Source organism: Mastigoproctus giganteus, chromosome 13, assembly GCF_048544385.1.
Source record: "Mastigoproctus giganteus isolate SK-2022 chromosome 13, ASM4854438v1, whole genome shotgun sequence".
Classification (NCBI taxonomy): domain Eukaryota; kingdom Metazoa; phylum Arthropoda; class Arachnida; order Uropygi; family Thelyphonidae; genus Mastigoproctus; species Mastigoproctus giganteus.
The window spans coordinates 29,113,751-29,135,385 of NC_143587.1; the positions used below are offsets into that span (position 1 = coordinate 29,113,751).

At 38.0% G+C, this 21,635-nt stretch overlaps 1 protein-coding gene across 1 annotated transcript in view; it reads right to left on the reverse strand.

The window, feature by feature from the left end:
• The window catches only part of LOC150075907 (uncharacterized), a 32,094-nt gene extending 11,983 nt beyond the window's left edge, over positions 1–20,111 (reverse strand). The window contains exon 1 of the mRNA XM_090388047.1: positions 20,093–20,111. The gene's annotated coding sequence lies outside the window, so the exon portion shown is untranslated. The remainder of the gene's footprint in view (positions 1–20,092) is intronic.
• Positions 20,112–21,635: the final 1,524 nt, after the last annotated feature.

Here is a 21,635-nt window from a genome sequence, read left to right on the forward strand (position 1 = left end):
AATATTATAAACCTTTATTCAATTATTAGTAGGGACACCTATTTTCCGAATTAGTCCGTGGAGATTGTGGCATGGATTGCATTGGGTGTCTGAGGGAGTCTAGCTCCAGATTTGACCATTCTTTCATTAGGATATTTGTCAGCTGCTGCATTCTGAATGGTAGAGAACTGCAAATATTTATTAGGGTCACCCGGAATGTTATTTCATCTACCATCTGTCTTCTATTTGCAAATTGCGTGTTCCCTGGTCGATTTGCCTGCTTTGCTGGGCTAAAAACCCCGTGTTCTGGGGAAAAACCTCGCTATCTACGCCCAAGGCAGACTAACTCAGCCACGGAGTGAAAAAAGCTCATAGAAGTTCTCAGTGTCATCGATGGGATACGAACCCGGGCGATCCTTGAGGTTGTTGCAGATATGCCAAGCTGTGCTTGTACTGGGAGTCTAAAACGATGATGGAACTGATAATCCGGTGACACTCAAGCCAAGTGGACCAAATTCCTGCGAAGTCCGGTCAGTCTGTGACAGCCAAATCCTCTGCTAGTGCCTTCACGATGGTGGGACTCTTAGTAACTCTGGGTATAACTCTATGTGCAAGTCCCGAAATACGGCATCTAGCACACTGTGAATATCCACCGGACCGAACCTATTGGTAACTCTCTAGGATTCATTTCACAAATATACGTGGTCTCAATTCTAATCTGAACGATGTCCATTTCCACTTGCAGTCTGCCAAACCCCATGTACTTTTTCTGACAGAATCTCAGTTATCGGCTGATTCAACTACTGCTCATCTCAGTTGCCCTAATTATTCGCTTTATGATTCCTTTCTCTTTAAAGGTGGTACTTGTGCATATGTCCGTTCCGATATTCCTTGTCAGAGACTTGTAATTTGGATTCTCCTCTTTTCCATCTTCTCTGGCTTAAATCCTCTCTACCGCATTCTGTCAGAGTCATTTGTTGCTTCTGTCGTTCTCCCAACTCCACCAATCACTTGGAACCCTTTGATTTCCTCCCTTTTAAACTTTTCTAATAGTGAGGTAATTTTTTCAGGTGAGTTTAATGTTCACAGCTCCAGCTGACTTCTGCTTTCTGGTTACACAGACCTAGCTGGTCGAGATGCGGAGGCTTTTGCAATTACTGATGACCTCGCAGAGATTATTCACTTACCTGCCGGAATACCATTCTAAAGACACAGCCAACACGCTTGATCTTTTTCTCACAAACATGATCTTTTTCCCTTCTAAGTACACAGTCGAAGTGAGAGGTCCTTTAGGCACCTCAGATCACAACTTGGTGATGATCTCTTCTCGAATGGAGCCTTTATCTCATGGCTATTCCCAACCTCGTGTTGTTTGGCATTACAAGAATGCAAAATGGGATGACCTGCGAGATTTCTTTTCTTTTTTCCTTGGTCTGATTACTGTTTCAAAACTTCAGATGTCAATGTTTGCTCGGATCGTGTCAGTGAAATTATTCTTGCAGGAATGGAATCCTTTATCCCACACTCCACTTTAAAATCTCGTCCTTTATCTAAACCTTTGTTTTCCAATAAATATGCTAAGGCTGTTCAAGAGAAGAATGTTGCATATCATAATTGGCTTGTTTCTAATTCTTCAGTTTCATTTTCTGCCTACACCAAAGCTCGCAACAATTGTAAAGCAGTTATTAATCAGTCCAAACTAGAGTTTGAACAGGCTAAGAGTAGAAAACTTGCTTCTTGCCCTAATGGTAGGCGAGTATTCTGGTCTCTTGCCAAAGCTATTGGCCGCAACTTTTGCCCATCTCTGCTCCCACCTCTGTCCAAACCAGATGGTTCTGTTGTCACTTCAGCCAAGGATAAAGCTGACCTGCTAGCATCCCATTTTTCTTCCAGCTCATGTATTAATGATCTTGGTAAAACACCTCCCACCATTCCCAACACGCTCCATTCAATGCCTTCTGTGGTCTTCCATCAAAAGGATGTCAGAAGGATTTTGATGAATCTTGATGCTAAGAAAACTCCAGGTCCTGATGGTATTTCTCAACTTGTTCCCAAAACCTGTGCTCCTGAACTTACTCCTATTCTTTGCCGCCTTTTTTCACTTTCTTATTCCAAAGGTGTTTTTCCTTCTGCTTGGAAATTTGCTCATATCCAGCCAGTTCCTAAAAAGGGTGACAAATCCCTCCCATCCAATTATCGTCCAATTGCAATTACTTCTACTTTTTCTAAAGAATGTAGAAACCAATCAACTGCCAACTCTTAAACTACCTAGAAACCTTCCGTCTGATGAACGATCACCAGTATGGATTCCGCCAGTGTCGATATTCTGGCTTATGTTACCCATTTATGGACTAATTCAATGGAAAGGTTCGGTGAAATAGAAGTGGTTGCTCTTGACATCTCAAAGGCTTTCGATCGTGTTTGGCATGTAGGTGTTCTAAATAAGCTTCCATCTAATGCCAACTGTTTTTTGTAATTGGCTATCCAGTTTTCTCTCTGACTGCTCACTGCTGGAGATGGTAAGCGGTTGTCTTCTTACGTCCCAACTAAAGCCGATGTTCAGTTCTTTTATATTAATGACCTTCTTCTGTTGACCGGAAATCCTATCCATAGTTTTGCCAATGATAGCACATTGCATTCTACTTTACATTTTGAGAAACCTTGCTCTGCTCAATCAACTTCTCGAATATCCGGTACCAATTCCTTAGATGCTGATCTCCAAGTAATTCTCCAGTGGGGCAAAGACAACTTAGTTGACTTCAATCCTTCTAAAACTGAGTCCTGTCTTAAATTTTCTGCTTCTAGGCAAATCTTCAGCGAGGATTACCCTGACATCTAATTTCTCCCCGATCACGCTAAAATACTATCACTTATCATGTTATTATAAATGAATTATAGAATCCGACTTTAAAAAATGAAAAGGTGTTTTTATAAAGTTTTGTTTATAAACCAAAAAAAAAAAAAAATTTAATTTAAAAAAAAATCTTAATTAGTTTAGAAAACTCAAATGTGTTTTTTAGAAAAATCTTAATAAAATGCCAGAATAATAATATCACGACTGCTAATACTATAAATGCTAAATATATCAATCAAAATTCGAAATTTTACGTAAACTTCAATTTTATCTCAAAATAAGTGATTTCTGAGGTGCTTTTCCTTTCGTTTTCTCTAAAAGTGAACGCAGGTGTCACCTGAGCAAATAAACTCCACTTACGCGAATCAACAAGTGACTTGAGCATCCAGCCTTTCGAAATCGCATTGCAAAAACCGAATAAATGGAATTAAGCTCTAGTCACGTCGCGCGCCACGCGTAGGCGGTAACTTAACCTCGATATCAGCTCAAAAAAAAAAAAAAAAAAAACAACACAAAAATAGGTGCAACGTGCGCATGGAAATTATAGCCGGCCCCTTTTCCGGATGACTACCTCAATGGGGTTACATTACTATTCGAACCTTCTGATTCCAAGTACGCTGGAACTATGGGAACATAACCGACTATTATCGGAACTGTGGTGATTGTGATAACCGTTGTTGAAGTCGGATTCTTCACCTCAGATATCTTTAACCCTTTCTCCGCGTTATCTTTAAGTTCCTGCCTACTTTATCGTGTGCTCGAAGCGCGCTCTATATTTAATAATAAAAGATAAGTCTCGAATTAAGAAACATTTATTTCAGTCGATACTAGCGCAAGTGACATCTAATGGAGAAAGTTTCTGGACAGTTTGTACCCTTAATTTGCCATTTAAAATTATCTGAAAATACATCTGCATGCTCTCACTGACCTGAAAATCATTCCTTCGTTATCCTGTTCAGTGTCCCAAATACTTTATCCATCATTTAGATCCTGCTGAGAAAATGATTAGGCTTAGCTGTGTACAAACGAATACTGCTCTTTTGTTAAGGGAAACTTCTAGGGTATAATCACTGGAGGTGTAAAATACACTCTCAGAGAAACCAGCTTCGTGATAATGAACATAACGTGGGGGTCCTCTAACGCTGTGGCCCAAAATCTATCTATCTAACAATAGTTGAAGTAGGCCAGGAGAAATTATAAGGATAATTGGTTGTTAGTACAGCGATTGACTACGAAATTAGCTTCTAGTTAACGTCTGGGGGGGGGGGTTCGCTTAGGCGTGACTGCACGGAAAGGTAATAACCACCTCTATCCTGGTACACTGATGTGCCAAATTATTGGGAAAAATGCAAATGACAACGTCCCTCATTTATTGTCTGTATGGGGGGAGGAAAGGGTTCCTTTACCTCCACGTTTTCCAATCCTGGCCTATATTTTGTCCTCTTTTTTTATCGATGTATTTTACTAAGTAAATAGCGCGAGTACTCTTCAAATAAAATTAAGAAACAACACCGTCTTAAGAATACATCAAGGAGAAATTAGTAGGCTATGAAATGACCTAAGTGGGTTACGTATAATGAATATATATACTTCGGGGATGTCGTAAAATTGGAGAACGTTCATTTGAAAGGATGACAGGGCAATAAAAGTGGAATGTCGCCTGTTTAACCTGACTAACAGCGTGTGAAAGATTAACCGTCCAATTCTCAAAGATACTTTGGCGTATAAAGACGTACTGTTACGAATTTAAGTACGTATATATACGCACGAATCTGTTTCCGCGTCATAATGTCGAAAGCAAAGCGTATAAAGTCGATTGCGAGCTTGACGATCGCAATTTTCGATGTATCCCGGGTTCGACTCTGTATGACGTCACAAACAGACCGCGTTTCATTCGATCCCAATGCGTTCACATTTGATTACCCTTCGTACAAAAGCAGGAATGTGCGCGTGGAGGGGATGTTTATTACAAAGATTAATTTGGATTTTTCTTTTATTAGATATTCAATCAATATTGTCTGCGTCTACATTTAATTACTATTTTTAATGAAACTAGTAGATTTAATTAATATTTTTAATAAGTGTTTTAAGTCCCCCCGAATAAAGGGGATATATAATTTACAAAGGATCCTAATAACGATATCTTATTTTCTACATCTTAAGAAGTTTCTAGTTCTTAATTTTCCGTTTGGTTGTTATTTCGAAAAATTTATTTTTCCAACAGAATAAATGAGCCCGGATGTAAGGGTATACACAGAATAACGAAGGCATGCGATGGAATGAAAGAGAAATAAAACGATGCGGAATCATTCCACCCATCCTAAGAGATCAATGGATATCGGATGGAAAAATAGCAATCCACAATTCTATCTGCGTATTGCTGAGTGTTTCCCGCTAATTCTGAGTCATAATGTGATAACTTTAAGGTGGGCGACCCCTTGGAATTTTTCCCCTTACAGGGGAGAGACAGCATACCAAACTCTCAGACAACTAATGTAATTTTGACATTTTTTTTAACATCGGCTACGTGGTTGATTAATTTTCCAACTTCCATTAAGAAGACGATGATTACTTTGAAGTAGGGGTAGGATTAAAGGGGAGGGGGGTTCCTAATAATCTTCGAGAACAGTACAAGACTCTGCCCATCTTTCATTTTACCAATCTAGGATTTGTTGTAAGGGAAATTTACTTACAGAACTCTTTAATTCCTTTTATAATAATTTAGGTTTACGAAGCTCCTGTAGAAATTAATTTATGTCCAACTTCTATTCTTGGGAAACATAAAAACAACTCAAGGAAACGGATTTAGAAGTGTAAGTGGAAGAAAACTGGCCACCGGGTAAGATTAAGTTTATTTATAGTTATATTTTCTATTTAAGATTTTTTTAAGTTCTTATCTAAATGACAATGGACAATGCAACGCATTAGCTGTAATTACCGCTTCTTATCTCGGTCTTAATTACCTAAAATCCCCCCTATGCGTGCTCCTTAAAATATTACTTCGCAAAAACAATTCTTACATGACAAGCACACTTCATAAATCGAACGAAAATACCCGGAAGTTAACTTCCAATCTGCCTTCTCTCTTTTTTTCTGCTTCAATTGAAAGATACTTATTGTGTTAAGGAACTTAGTGTGGAAATATCAGCTCGTGGTAATTACGTTAGAGGGGGTTATCGCAGCATTGCATTAGTGTCAGTTACTCCTGTGAGACAGAGCATGAAAAAGTAAAACTGCTGTTTTTATAAATACGTCCGATCATCATTTACTTTCGATAAAAGTAGGTTAAAGAAGAAACAAAACTATAAAGTATTTTTCTGGTTAACTGTTTATTTCACCTGACCTGTTTCGCGTTAATTTTAAATGTTTTTTGTTATCTATTTTGGTTATATTTCGGGAATTATGCTAAATGATTTGAAAATGGCACCGAAATTGAAAAAATTCGCCTTAGAAAAGCCAAAATAAATTATATTCAAGAAGAAAAACACCGGTCTGAAACATAATCTCTAACTGCGCACGCTCAAAGGATCATAACAATATGAAATATACATTTTAACGTCTGCACGCTCTGTTCATGTCCATTACATTCGCGTGTTTCATCTGCACGAAGTTTGAGAATACGGTTTCATTGTTCAGTTAAATTATTTATTCTATTATATTTCACGTTTCATTGTTGGGTTCAATTATTCTCGTAAATTTTGTTTCATTGTTGGGTAAAATTATGTATTCCGATAAATTTCGCGTTTCATTGTTGTGTTAAATTATTTATTCTCGTAAATTTCGAGTTTCATTGTTGGGTAAAATTATTTATTCTCGTAAATTTTGCGTTTCATTGTTGGGTTGAATTATTTTAGTTTGCTTTTCAAAGTTGGTAAAATTAAGAATTCTGGTAAATTTCGTGTTTCATTGTTGGGTTGCATTATATTGGTTTGCTTTTAATTGTTGTGTTAAATTATTTATTCTATTAAATTTAGCGTTTCATTGTTGGTTAAAATTATTTATTCTCTTAAATTTCGCGTTTCATTGTTGGGTAAAATTATTTATTCTGGTAAATTTTGTGTTTCATTGTTGGGTTGCATTATTTTGGATTGCTTTTAATTGTTGGGTAAAATTATGTATTCTTATAAATTTCGCGTTTCATTGTTGTGTTAAATTATTTATTCTATTAAATTTAGCGTTTCATTGTTGGTTAAAATTATTTATTTTCGTAAATTTCGCGTTTCATTTTTGGATAAAATTATTTATTCTCGTAAATTTCGCGTTTCATTGTTGGGTAAAATTATTTATTCTCGTAAATTTTGTGTTTCATTGTTGGGTTGAATTATTTTGGTTTGCTTTTCAATGTTGGTAAAATTAAGAATTCTTGTAAATTTCGCGTTTCATTGTTGGGTTGAATTATTTATTCTCGTAAATTTTGTGTTTCATTGTTGGGTTGCATTATTTTGGTTTGCTTTTAATTGTTGGGTAAAATCATGTATTTTTATAAATTTCGCGTTTCATTGTTGTGTTGAATTATTTTTTCTATTAAATTTAGCGTTTCATTGTTGGTTAAAATTATTTATTCTCGTAAATTTCGCGTTTCATTGTTGGGTTGAATTATTTTGGTTTGCTTTTCAATGTTGGTAAAATTAAGAATTCTGGTAAATTTCGTGTTTCATTGTTGGGTTGCATTATTTTGGTTTGCTTTTAATTGTTGGGTAAAATTATGTATTCTTATAAATTTCGCGTTTCATTGTTGTGTTAAATTATTTATTCTATTAAATTTAGCGTTTCATTGTTGGTTAAAATTATTTATTCTCGTAAATTTCGCGTTTCATTGTTGGGTAAAATTATTTATTCTGGTAAATTTTGTTTTTCATTGTTGGGTTGAATTATTTTGGTTTTCTTTTCATTGTTGGAAAATTAAGTATTCTGGTAAAGTTCGCGTTTCATTATGTTAAATTATTTAATCTAGTAAATTTCGCGTTTCATTGTTGGGTTCAATTATTTATTCTATTAAATTTTGAGGTTCATTGTTGGGTTGAATTGTTTTGGTTTACTTTTGATTGTCGTGTTAAATTATTTATTCTGGTAAATTTCGCGTTTTATTGTCTACTGCTCAGTGACCATTTTTATTACTATTTTGATCCATAATTTCTTCAGATTTTCGTTTTCTCCATACATCCGTTTATAGCAGCACCCGTTGATTTAGTTTCGAAGAACGTTTCCAAAAGACATTACGAATGTGTATTTAGTAACCAAATTATTGTGGCATTTAGAAAAAAAAAAAGCGATAATTTATTAGAGGAATACTTGAGATTTACGTTTCAAGAATTCTTAACGATGATTAAAATGCCTGGCGCGTGTCGACTCCTGAAAAACAGGGTCCGCGGTTGTTGATATGGCAGCATCAGAAAGTGACCCCTGACAGGTAGCGTTCAAACACCTCTGGGGCAATGGCAGGTAAAAAGAGGACCTTGCCTCGCGTGTGTGGTAAACATTTTCACCTTTTAAACGCAAGAAGGTCACTTTTCAAAAGTTGAAGACGCTTCCTTTAGGTTTAAAACTTTGTTTCAGATTATGCCAAAGCGCATGCTCAGTGGAATAATTCACGAAACTTGCATCGAAATCGAAAGCGCCATTATAAGTGAAGACATAACTGAATTTCTTTGTTGTTTTTGGTCTTTTTCATTAAAATATTGTAACAGGAAACCGTCTACAAGGGTTTCCTGCTCCAGTAACCGTAAAGTATCAAATGATTTGTGTACTTCATCTGCTGACGTCTTGACCTTGTCCTACATTTTTCGTGGAGGACATTTTTTTCTCTCTCTCGCTGTACTTTCTATAATGAAAAATGTAACATAACTGGACTTTCACATTTCGTCTATTTGTGACACGCGCATTAAAATGAAAAATAAAAAAAAAAGACATCGTGACTTGTACATGTTCAACAATACCGAGAATGTATTGTTGGAAATGTACAATGGCACGCGAGCCACCTGCACGAGTATAGAGAGCAGTTTATCTTCTGACGTGTACATTTCATAGCTAGTGTAGTCACGGCAACGAAATTTAACAAATGAAGATCTTATCGATTTAGCAATAAAAAAAAAATCTTTTGGTTTGGTTAATTTTCTTTACTTTTTTCTCCACTTTTTTTTTTTTTTCGTTCTGTGGATATTCTGTTTCTTTTTTTCCTTCTGTTCTTTTTTTTTTTTTTTTTTTCGGAATTATGGTAACAGCTAGAACCAGTCTTCCAACTAGCTCATCTTTTGGTGCTGAATATCCGCATTATTTTGTATTCATACAAGGTCTTCTGGATAGTAAATTTTAGTTCTAAATCACGTCGGCAGGCGTCCAGTGAAACAGCGAAATGAGGTTAATGCGTCTTCACATTTTGGGGTTGGCACAACCATCAGCATTCTTTGCGAATATGCGTCGCTCTAATTTCGTGATTTCGACCACTCCCCCTCTAGAAATTGTCATGATTGCTCCCCATATTGTTTTGTTTCGTACCCTGGATGAGAAAGTACAAAATTTTCTCTCTCTTTCATTTTCTTTGCTTCGTTTAAATCACAGTACAGAGAGGAAAGGGTGTCGACCTTATATTACATGGGTTGCCATGGGAACGGGAGAAATAAAAATGGCTGCTGATCTAGAAGATTATTATCTATAATGAAACCAAGATGGCTTTCTTCTGGCCGACGCAAAAAATGCGTAGAGGGCAAACGAAGGGTGGACTACGATCTGCGATCATCACTTCGCACCAGTAACCTACTCTTATTGGGATTTTACGCCCCATTCTACTTTAATTCGAACACACCCTTGGCACACATAACCCCCCCCCCCCCCTCAGACCTATTGGGAGGCACTGAATAAAGCTATTGTTGTGGGTACAGCGGTGCTGGTCTCTCCCCGCACCAGTTCGTGCACAAATTTCTAATTAATTATTCAGCCGACACTTGCCTACGTCGCAACCCCTGTTTCTCTAAGAACCCGCGATAATGTAGCAAATAGAACACCCCACTGTAAGTATAGTTGTACCCAAAAATTAACCATCAAAACCAGCAAACCAAACGTCATGGCCTTCTGGTGACAACGGTAAGTTTTAATCCAAAATGTGTGTAGGTTCTGCAATTATCAAGATATATTTAAGGTCCTGTGGTGATGTGACCTTAGGACGGCCACATAATAACAGTCTTTGTGACATGTTCTCTTTCTTTGGATTTCGTTAATTGTCACGTCCTTCTGCAATTATGAAGATATTAGCATTAGCAGAGGAATATGATGCAAGAAAGCAAGCTTATGCAGCATCAGCCAAAAAGAAAAAAAAAAAAAAAAAAAAGCGCTCCCATTTCACACCTCCATTCGGTCCAAATACCTGTCCAGCTGAGCCTTAAATTTATTTAGGCTATCAACTTCCACAACAAGGGATGGAAGTCTGTTCCACCAACCAACTACCCACTGGCCAAAGGCAAATTTCCGCACATCTATCCTACATCTGTCTTTCCTCAATTTGAATTTATGCCCTCTCAAATGATTATTCTAAGCAAGAGGAAGAATTCCTTCAGCATTAAGCATGCTCAAACCATTCAAAGCTTTATACACCTCTATCAGATCACCTCGCCAGTGCCTAGTCTCCAGACACTGTAATTTGCAAAACTTAAGCCTTTCTTCGTAAGAGCAACCCTTTGTTCCATTCACTAATCTTGTTGTCCTTCTCTGTACTCGTTCCAGCAGCTCTACATCCTTCTTGAAATGAGGCCTACAGAACTGTATACAGTACTCAAGGTGTGGCCTGACCAATGCCTTATACAATGGAATAATCACCTCCTTATCCCTGCTGGAAAAATTCCTGTATATCATTGACAATACTCCATGAGCTACTCTTGCAGCCCGTCTGCACTGCTCAGAAAACTTCATATCTGCCTGCACAACCACCCCCAAGTCCCTTTCATTCTCTACCACTGTCAGTGTAGTACCACAGAGTTGATACGTTGCTCTGGGGTTGCTGTTTCCCATATGTAGTACTTTAGATTTGTCAATGTTAAACTTCATTTGCCACCTCTCAGCCCATCTGCTCAACCTTTCAGATCCTGTTGCAGCAGCATAGTGTCAGTAGTGTCCTTGACAACCCTGCCAACCTTCGTATCGTCTGCAAACTTGGACATTAAGCTTGATATACCATCATCAATATCATTTATAAATACAGAAAACAATAATGGACCCAATACTGAACCCTGAGGGACTCCACTAATAACATTAGTCCACGATGAGCAGTGTCCATTGATTACCACTCTCTGTCTTCTCCCCCTCAACCACCCCTTTATTCATAGCAGCAATTTGCCTCCAATGTCACACTGCTCCAATTTGTTCAGCAGTCTTCTATGTGCATCAGTATCAAAAGCCTTTTTAAGATCCAAGTATATAATATCAAAGTTATTCCCTGCATCCAGTTCTTTTGTGACTGCATCATAGTATCCAATCAAATTGGTCAGGCAAGACTGCCCCTTAACAAAACCATGCTGTGTCTGAGCTATAACTGAATTCTTGTCAAGATGATCCTGCAGTGCTTCTTTAACCAGTACCTCCATTAATTTTCTTGGAACAGAAGTTAAACTCACAGGTCTATAATTACTTGTGTCAGCCTTTGATCCTCCTTTGTGAATTGGGGTCACATTTGCACATTTCCAGTCTATGGGTACCTCCCCTGAGTCCAAGGAAGCTCTCATAATTATGGCTAAGGGTTTGCTTACTTCCTTTGCTGCCTCCTTTAATATAACTGGATAGATCCCATCCGCCTCAAGTGTCATTTTTATGTTTGGCATTCCCCTCGCTGAATAACTCCTCATGTGTGAATGTCGATGCAAAATATTAATTTAGTTTGTTAGCTACCTGAGCAGGATCATGAACAGTTGAACCATCGATATCAAGTGGACCAATCTGATTCATCCCTTTCCTTCTAGAGGTTACATAGGTAAAGAACTCCTTGCTGTTTTTCTTTGCATCCTTTGCCAATGATTTCTCATAATCTGCCTTTGCCTTCCTAATATTCTTTGTGATTTGGTTACAGACCAGCTTATATCTATCATAGGCTAGGCTTCTGTGTCACGTGTTAATTTATATGAATCCCATGCATTTTTCTTCTCTGCCATATGTCTCATTAGTTCATCTGACATCCATTCAGGCCTGAACCTTGAACAATATTTCAATATTTCTTAGTTGGTATGAATCAGTGCAAGAATCACTTTCACCTTTGCCAGTGGCTACTGTTAATCTATTAGTCCGTGTATCCGCAGTGGACAGTACATCTATCGTCCTGTGGTGAAGTGACCTTAGGACGGCCCTATGATAATAGTCTTTGTGACAGATTCTGTTTCTTTGGATTTGGTTAACTGTCATAGCCTTTACTACCTCCCTTCGGCTGCCTCCCCTAGAGGAGGCAGCCGAAGGGAGGTAGTAAAAATACTTCTACGACAAAGTTGACATTTTACATTTTTAAATAATCGAATTTCAAAGGTTTTTTTTTTTAATATTTGTTATGCACATTTGATATAAGTGTTATGCAAATTATTCCTTCATCTTTACAGTATATTTTCCATCCTCCCGTGACTTTTATGCAATTATAAAGTTATTTAAAATCTAATTTGTTGCTTAATATCTTCTGGAACTCCCGCGAGGAATTGTAAAAGGTTTTTTTTTTAGGTTGCGTACTTCAGAACAGTTTTGGAATTCCGTTTTTTGTTTACTAATAAATAAATAATTCAACCAAGCGAAAAAGATTACGAAAGGTTCATCTCTACAACCATTTCCCAAAGGACAAACTCGAAACGTTTGTATGCTAAAGAAATGTTGTTATTTTAAGTTAATACTGTACATCATTAAGAAAATTTTTTCTTCAACTCGCAAAAAAGGGCTTCCCACCCACCAACGGAATGAATAATTTTATGCAAATTAGGATAAACAAGAATTTGTACGTGTACACTCCGTTACCAAAACTTTAGAAAACCACTAGAAAGTAAACCATATCAGTGGTTCAAATCCCGTTGGAGATTGAAAGAATTCTTATAAGGAGCTCTACATCCCAGATAATATCAAAGAACAGCAGGGCGATATCAGTGAGTCCACGAGAGGCGCGATTGTCAGTTTGAGAGCCATCCATGAGGGCACCAGTTTATACACGTAGGAGGTGACACGTGTATCGATGCAGACTGTGTCCAATGTTTATAATCAGTTGTTATCGCCTCAATTTTCTGTTTATAATCCGGGAGGGCAACATAAGGTCAGAGTTTACAAGAAATTGCGTATTTGGCAGTCACGTGACTCGCAGCTAACAAACAGATGTAAAGTACAGAGGAATTTATTATGAAAATTTTGGGTGTTTTCGGAAATGTACCGAATACTTAAGTACAGTTGACATTTCCGGTGATTTGTAGCTGTTTTTTTTGGCTACAAAATAACAGTGATTTTTATGCGACAGGGATAGTCCGACTGGAGACTCGCATTATAATGTTAAGGGTTGGCTTCTCTGAAAGAATTTAGTTCCTGGTCCAAAGGGCGTTGCACACTAACATCTGGTTGAACACCTGCCACCTTTAAAAGAAGAAAGTTGTAAATACATCCTGGGCGTTATTTTGTATATTTAAGTAATTTCTTTTTTTTTTTTTTTTAATGGTACTCATGGTTGTTTTTTTGTAGGAGCCAAAGTTATTGGAAAACCGCTTTTCCAATGATTTTGGATGATTTCCGATAAATAATTTTAAAGTTTAATGTAGTTTCACCTGCTGCACGTGGTAAAAATCAAATATTTTGCTTTCAACAATGGTAAAATGTAAAAGCGGCTACAATTTCGAAAAGTGACTGCGCCAATATTGCCAACTTTATATCCCAAAAAAGTAAAAGTACGTGTTCAGATATACAATAACAAGGGAATGTTGTAACAAATACATTAAGGGATACTTAGGGCCCTAAAGACATCTTATTTATTAATTCCATCGTATATTTTATGAATTTTTAGGTAAAATTTGTTTTTCGATGTTTTGTAAAACAGTGTAAGTCTCACTATAAATTACGTTTCTAGTTTTGAAAAATTATATAAATTACCTTCGCTATCTAGCATGACCTACATACCCTCCGGTTCGTTTACTGCCCCTGTAAAAAAGTATTGAGGACACACGTTGCACTTAACAAGCGACTTTTCTCATACTTGGAATTAAAATGGTGGAAAAACGCAGAAAATAATGTACGAAAACGAGCCTAAACAAAAATCCTTTATTTGTACACAAATCACGGGAAGTTAAAAAAGAGAAAGAAAGAAAGAAAAATAAAAAAAAAGGGAGTTTGGTATGTTGTTAAAAAAGCTCCAGGCGACTAAACAGGTTTTCTTTGAAATAAAGAACACTTTCTAAGACAGTGAGTCCTTGAACGAGTCTGTGTTGAAGGCAATTAATTTCTCCTCTGTACAAAATGGAGGAGAGAAAAAAAAAAAAAAAAAAAAATGGAAATATGAAATTCGGCACACATTTGGAGCCGGCTTACACTCACGCGATCTTTCTTGGGGTGATTGTTAAGGGGTTAAGCTTACTGAAGTCGACTTGGCCTTCGAAATGCTCGCATTTAAGTACTTACACTTAAATACTTCATTTAACATATGAGAGAGGGCCGGATAGGCCAATCGGAAACAAATATTGCCATTGTCGATTAATGCGGGCAGCTCTGAGAGAAAAATAGACTGCTCTCCAATTTAAATTGCGAATTAATTAACTGGTGAGTTAATGAACTAATTAAGTAATTGATTAATTAATTAGTGACAAAATTTTCCTCTTTTGTGGTAACAACTTGTTACCACAAAAGAGGAAATTCGAATTATTTCATTCGAATGATTTTAAATGATTCATCTCTTTATTCGATTATGACAAATCATTTAAAATCATTCGAATGTTTTTATTTGATTATGACGAATCATTTGAAATCACTCGATTTTTCATTTTTCCGTCGATTATGACAAATCATTCGAATTATTTAATTCTATTATGAGACATTCAAAATAACGGAATGATTTGCAGAGCGTAGAAATAACAGTGATTTTGGTGTCCCCATACCAAAAGTATGGGGACACCAAAAGAAAATACACGCGAGGGCCGTTTTTAGACGGAAATTGGAACGTGGAAAAGAGCCGAAGTTGATTCATGCAACGCCCCCCTCTCCGAAATATCCCAATTATTACCGAGTTATAGACACAAAAGTTATGATAATTGCTCACTCTAATTATTTGTCCTAATTAGGAGGAACACGACGTTACAGGGGCATTATTGGGGACGCGCATCACGGTTTCAATCATGGATGCAACTTGGCGAGGTGGGTTCAATCTTGGAAGACGGAGTGCTTAATTTAAATGCTAATTTCACTCGGGTCTCCAGTTGAAGCATCAAGTCCACATTACACTGCACGTGATATCAGTGATTGGGGGTTTGTGTGAACGACGAAAGAACATTAGGAGCAATTGGAGGGGGGAGGAGGGGGGAGATAATTTAGGACAAAATTTTTAACTTAAACTGTCGTTAATGTCGCATTTACACCAGACGGGAGCCATCAAGTTCACCGGCCTTCTAACTGGAGGACACTTCAAACCATGCGCATCTCCTTTAGAATTTAAAAATAGAATTTCGTTAAGATTAAGGAAATTTAATTGGATTAAATTCAAAACACACACGCTAATAAGAAAAAGGAAAAAAAAAAAAAAACGGCACACCAGGGCGCCGCGGAGCCCTAGTCGGGATTCAGTCGTATACAATTTCACTTCCCGATTCTAACGGTTGTTCAGTTAAGTGCCGTTACCTGCCGACACTGCCACCCCCCTCTACCTACACCAGCACTTAAAATCCCCCGCCGCCGCGTGCGAAGGTAATTTACGGAACACCCTCTGGTACGTCCGCATTGTTTCCGTCAAGTGACTCGCCTACTCTAGCGGCAACGTGCCGTCGAGTTGTTCTCCTTGAATACCTTTCTTGGAGCGTTCGTCGATACGCGGGAGGGTGAAGGCGACCTGCCGCCAGCGGGCGCGCAACGCGACCTCCGATCGTCACTTGGAGAAGCGCGTGAAAACGCTTTATTTCGTTTGGGCCCTCGGATTTATTAACCGGAAGTAACAATAAGCGTCGGATTCGAATCGAATGCGCTTCAATGGCGTGTTCGAAACAGGTGTGTAAGACGCCCATAAAAACTTTCCCGCGGTACATCTAAGGGCGAGTGACGTCACGAGTAGCTGGTTACCATGGCAACCGAAATATTTTCAAATCGAAGTACGCAATCTGTCCGGGCGAGTTGCGGCGTTATCACGACTCTCTGGTCGAGGCTAGACGACACGCAATCTGCGTGGAGCGCCACCTGGTGGCGGAATCTAAAATCACGAGTTTTTTTAAAAACAAAACGCAACAGATTTTGTCACCTAATCGGCAACAACAAAGTGATCAGTTAGGTGGCGCTGTTTTCTAATTTAATAAAAACTTCGGCGTCTCGATGGCCAAATCTTTTATCCCTTGGCAACTCGATCTCGTTATTCTCTTGGAGAGTCAGTAACCCCATTCCTTGTCTACTCCTCAGAACGTAACTCATCCTTTGCGACTCCAAAAATCCGGTCTTTACCGCTGCCCAGTTCGTATCTCGCACATCGGAGAAGTGCCAAACTGGGTCATCCGAAGAGGCTACGTCCTATAATTTGTGGGAGGGAAAGAGGGCTAGTGCCCCTGTAATCACCAAAAGACGCCACGAACATCCATTGAACGGGAGGGTTCCCCATTTATCATCCGGGCAGTGCAAAAAGCTCCTAAGATTGCCGGGATCTGATAACGTACTGCCTTACAAGTCGTCTGCTCCCCATTATCAGTAACTTATACTTTCTCCACCCTAATGACATCCGTATATTATTTTTTCCGCCATATTTTACCGTACGTTTCAATTTACATTAACCCCCTAGTCCCAAAATAAAATACGAGACGTCATTATTTCATTTTTAGCCGGCATTTGCAATATCTACCAACGTTATACACTGCAGTGCCAAAAGTGAGGGGAAAAAACATCTTTCGCAAGATGGCGGCGAGTTCAAATATTTCACCATTTTTGTATAATGATTTGTAGCTTACAAATTCGCGTATAAATTTAATTACAAACAAAACCATCTCGAAAAAAAGTATAAAATTTAAAACAGTATCAAAATTATGGCAAAATTTTAAATAAAACGTGAGCTCGAGGTTGAAATTTACAACTTTTTTGTCAATTGAAATAGAAATGTGCAAGCTGTTTGTATTGTTACAGCGTGCAACAACCGGAATCTGCAAATGCTTCTATTGTTAATATCGCGACAATGGAAAATGAAACAGACTACTTTTTATTGATGAAGCCGACAACAATGGTAAACCAAAAAAAAAAAAAAAAAAACGTAATTTAAATTTATTCGACATTGTTAATAACTGGAAATCAGAAAAAAATAAACAATACGAGCAGAAGTAGTGCGGACTGGACAGTCTCGACCGTGAACTTAGAGGTCATATGCAATTAGTTTAGTGTAATATTTATTGGCAACGAGTCCGAAACAGAGCCATTAGAGAGGAAAAGCCTTGTGCACTTCTACGCTAGACCCTATTCGCCTAAGTGCTATCAACAAGTGCTATCGCAGCCCGAGACGCCGTTTCCGGCAGTCAAACCAGGGTCACTAGTTAGCTCCACCTACCCACGTTCCTGCACGAACTTTTTTCAAATCCTACCCAAGTGTCCAGAAGGTTGTCGTATGTATCTTGCTGATCGTGTACATTCACCTTTGTCGAAAAAAGAAAGAAAGAAAGAAAATCTTTTGGGACTATAAACCTCGTGGTTTGTTTATTTCAATAAACAAGTCAATTTCCATATTATTCGAATGATTAATTGCAAGAATACATAAACAGGCGCAGCTTGGATTCAATTGTTGCGATTGACAACAATGGAAAGAAACTTTCCATTGTTTTTACCCTGTAAATATGGCATAAAAAAAGCAGACGTCTAATTTGTATTGGCAAAACCAACAATAGAAAAATTAGAAAAAAAAGTATATATATATATATATATATATATATATATATACTGCCTCACCAAACTTATCCGAGAATGCAGGTTTCCTTTACATTCCCCAATAAATTGGTGAAGCACTCCTTCCGTCGTAGGCGAACGAAGTTGCCCGACTACTTATAAGTCTCTTGTATCATATGATCCATCAAGTGGTACTAGAGACCTATAGAGGAACTTCATAGGTTTCTTGTACTAGAACCTTTACCACTGGACCGATTGAAAAGGCATTCCCAAAAAGAGAGGAAAGAACATCACCACGGATGCCTGTGCACATCTAGTTGAATCTCTGCCACTGCTAAAGGTGGACCTATGTAATATTAAATAAGTTGTCTAATATTTTGGTAAGGCAATGTAGATGAAAGGTAAAATACTTGCATATATATGTCTAACACCGACAACAATTAAATTATAACGAAATAAGGTTTTCATTATTGAAAAGATAAGAAAAGACGACATCTACAGCACCTCACCAGAATAATAGAACTTATAAAGCAATGGTGACAGCCATATATCTCTTTGGCATTGATTCCATAAGACAAGACTCATTCTGGTATCCGTTTTTACCCAACACAGGGCTGTCCGATTGAATAAAACAATAGTAAACAGACGAATAGTTGTTTTGATTGTTGAAACGAACGATGCTTTCAATACAGAAATGTGCAAATTGTTTAAATCAAACAAACTGACTGATGATATCGAAAGCAGACGATGAAAGAAAAAAAAAACCAAACGTTGTTTTTCCATTGTTGGAAACTGACAAGAGCGAGGAAGTACAGCTAACACAATTCCGATTGCCGAAAGGAAAATACCGCGGAAATGTCTGACGTCTGTATCGAATGACTGTATTTCCTGAGATGAATGGACCTGGAGGAAACAGATGGTGCCAGATCGTGTAAAGATGGTTCAATCGCGGGCTTGCAAGAAACAAAACCTTCTACACGATTTTGATTTATTTATTTTATTTATTTATTTTTTCTTTCCCACCATACGTTAACCGCAGGTCGTGGGATATCGATTGACAAGTTTGATTGTCCGGGTCAATGGTTTGCGAAGATAAATGAACTCGACACGCTGACTGATAAGAGGTCTTAGATGTCTTACGAGAACGAGGAAGTCGGACAATCCACAATCCCGGGATTCCGCTGCCACCTCCGCGTGTGTTATGGACTTGTTTTTCGGGGGTAGGATTACGGCGACCAAGGAAATTGACGACATTTCCGTGTACGGCCAATAAATAAACTACAATACCCTATCAGTGACGTAATGTGCAATTCTAACAGCCTTTGAGTTTGTCTTTTCGATTTATCTGCCCTCTTCGTGAAAGGGCCGATTGTCGGGCCGTATTTGTCCTCGTAGTGGAAAACCAATTATCAAAGTGACGCATACGAAGAAAGACGATTGTTGCCAAGGAAAAATCCAGTTTCTATTGTTGAAATCGACAACAATTTCGTTTCCTGTTTTGCAGACGACAATGGTAACAAAACGAAATGTACGTTTTGATTTCCATTGTTGACACCTGCAACTTTAATGGGAAATATACAACACCAATTTTCATTGTTGAAATCGACGCCAACAGTAAAGAAAAGTTAGTTGAGTTTTCCAACAATGACTGATGTAATTTCTGTTGTTGAAGAGAACAACAATGGAAAGTTGCCTAGCTTTTTGTTATTATTTGATCGTTCTATTTACTTATTTTTTCGATTTCTTCACAATTATTGTTGGTGTTCTTTCGTCTGAAAGTTGTGTGCTCGTCCCTTAAAGGTAATGAGTGGAAAATCCACGCGGATGACACACCGATTGTTATTCTTTCGCTTGTTCCGCCTATTGACTTCCATCTACCTCCGAATTGCTGTCCCACTTATGTAAAGGACGATCCAAACATTTATTTTACAATTGTATTGTGTAGTTATTACGGCAAGGAGGAGTCTGCGCATACGACTACGTGTCATGACCTGGACATCACGAACTTGTCGTAATCACTCGTATTGTTTTCCGCATGTCGCAAGCACCAAGGGGACCACACATGGCGAACGGTAAGGAAAAAATCCCGAAATTATTGCAAAATCAATGCCAAAATTTACAAAAAAAAAGCGCAGTTTTTAAATGTTATTGTTATTTACAATAAATAAATTACGATAAATAACAAAAATAGATTATCAAAACAAAATAAGACACACTCACCATTGAGTTTAGAGGAATAAATATCCAGAGGTCGCTGCTGCTGGTGCTGCCTACAGACAATTCATATTTCGTGTAAATTTTACGTCTGCATCTTTCGCGGATAGAAATCTACAAAATCTGCAACAATCGAGCTCGCGCCAAGCAGCGCGTTCACTCATTGTCTCTAGCACGAGCCACATGTCCGCGCGCTAAGCTGAAACTGACTGTTATGGTGAGAACTGGTTGGCCGGCTTTTGGTATTCCTATCGCTTTCCACGCGACCCATTTTTGGATCAGGTTATTAAAGAAAGAGGGGAAAAAAAAAGAAAAAAAGAAAAATAAGAATTAATGGGAGCAACGGGGTTTGCCGAAGGGCTCTTTGGAAACAGAATAGAACATAACAACGTTGCGAAGTGTAATAAAGAACTCGTTTTTGCGCTGTCTTTTGGTGTATGCTGAGATCTTTTGGAGATTCGTGTTCGTTATGCAATGGAAGACCCTAATGGAGGATTATGCTCTCCTGCTTTTTTAATCTGTTTAATCCTCACTCCTCAGTTCCAAGGCCTTAGAGCCCTTTTGGTTTCGCACGTTTCATTCGCTCGCGGTTTATTTACAGGTTTTGAAACATTTCAGAGATCACGTCTGCTTTTCACTTTTGCGTAATAAACATAGCGATCTACTGCAGCGCCATCTACCGATCATTACTTAAACCAGAGTGAAAGGATAGCGAAACGAGGGGGTTCAACTCTCCCCCAATCGATACTAGCGCCATCTATGTACTGTAAAAATTATAATTGATAAAAAATTATAATTAAAAACAAAAATTTTGCCCCGCCTTAACCAAATAATGGAATACAGTCGAAGCTATTCATAGCGACCCTCTTTTTAACGTCCCACACATTATAACGTCCTATGTGGTTGATGTCGGCCAATTTCTCATTAACCTAATGCTATTTTATGAACAATCGACATAACGCCCTCCCGATATAATGACCGCTCTGCTTGGGGGGGGGATGAAACTTCTCTTCCAATCGATACTAACGCCATCTATGGTGAAATTTGCTTATTTTGGAGGGGCAAAATAACTAAATATTGAAATACTGTCTTTCATCACGTCTGCCAACGTGGCGCGTGATTGTTGCGACATCACTTCGTTTAACTTCTATCGGCTGCTCACCATCGTTTGGCGAATTGCCGGTAGATGGCGCGTCTTATAACACGAAAAGTGACATAAATGTAATTGATTTTAGTAGTAAATGCGTCGAATTATATTAGCGTGTCCATGACAATCTCTTCTTTGTTGGAAATACATTTTATGTGATTCATTAAACTTGTTGTTTAGATAATAAATAGGAGGCGTCTGAAAGAGAAGATCCGAGAATATTCGAGCGCCACCTTTGACAAAAACCGATTTACTTTGCTCATTTTTAAGTTGACGAAAGCGTTTAAGAGAGATGTGCTATTCAGATTTTTAAATGGAATCCAGTTCTGAAAACGGAACAAATTAGAATTTGAAGAAAAAATAAGGGGGGGAAAAAAAAGGAAAGATATGATGGCAAACGCC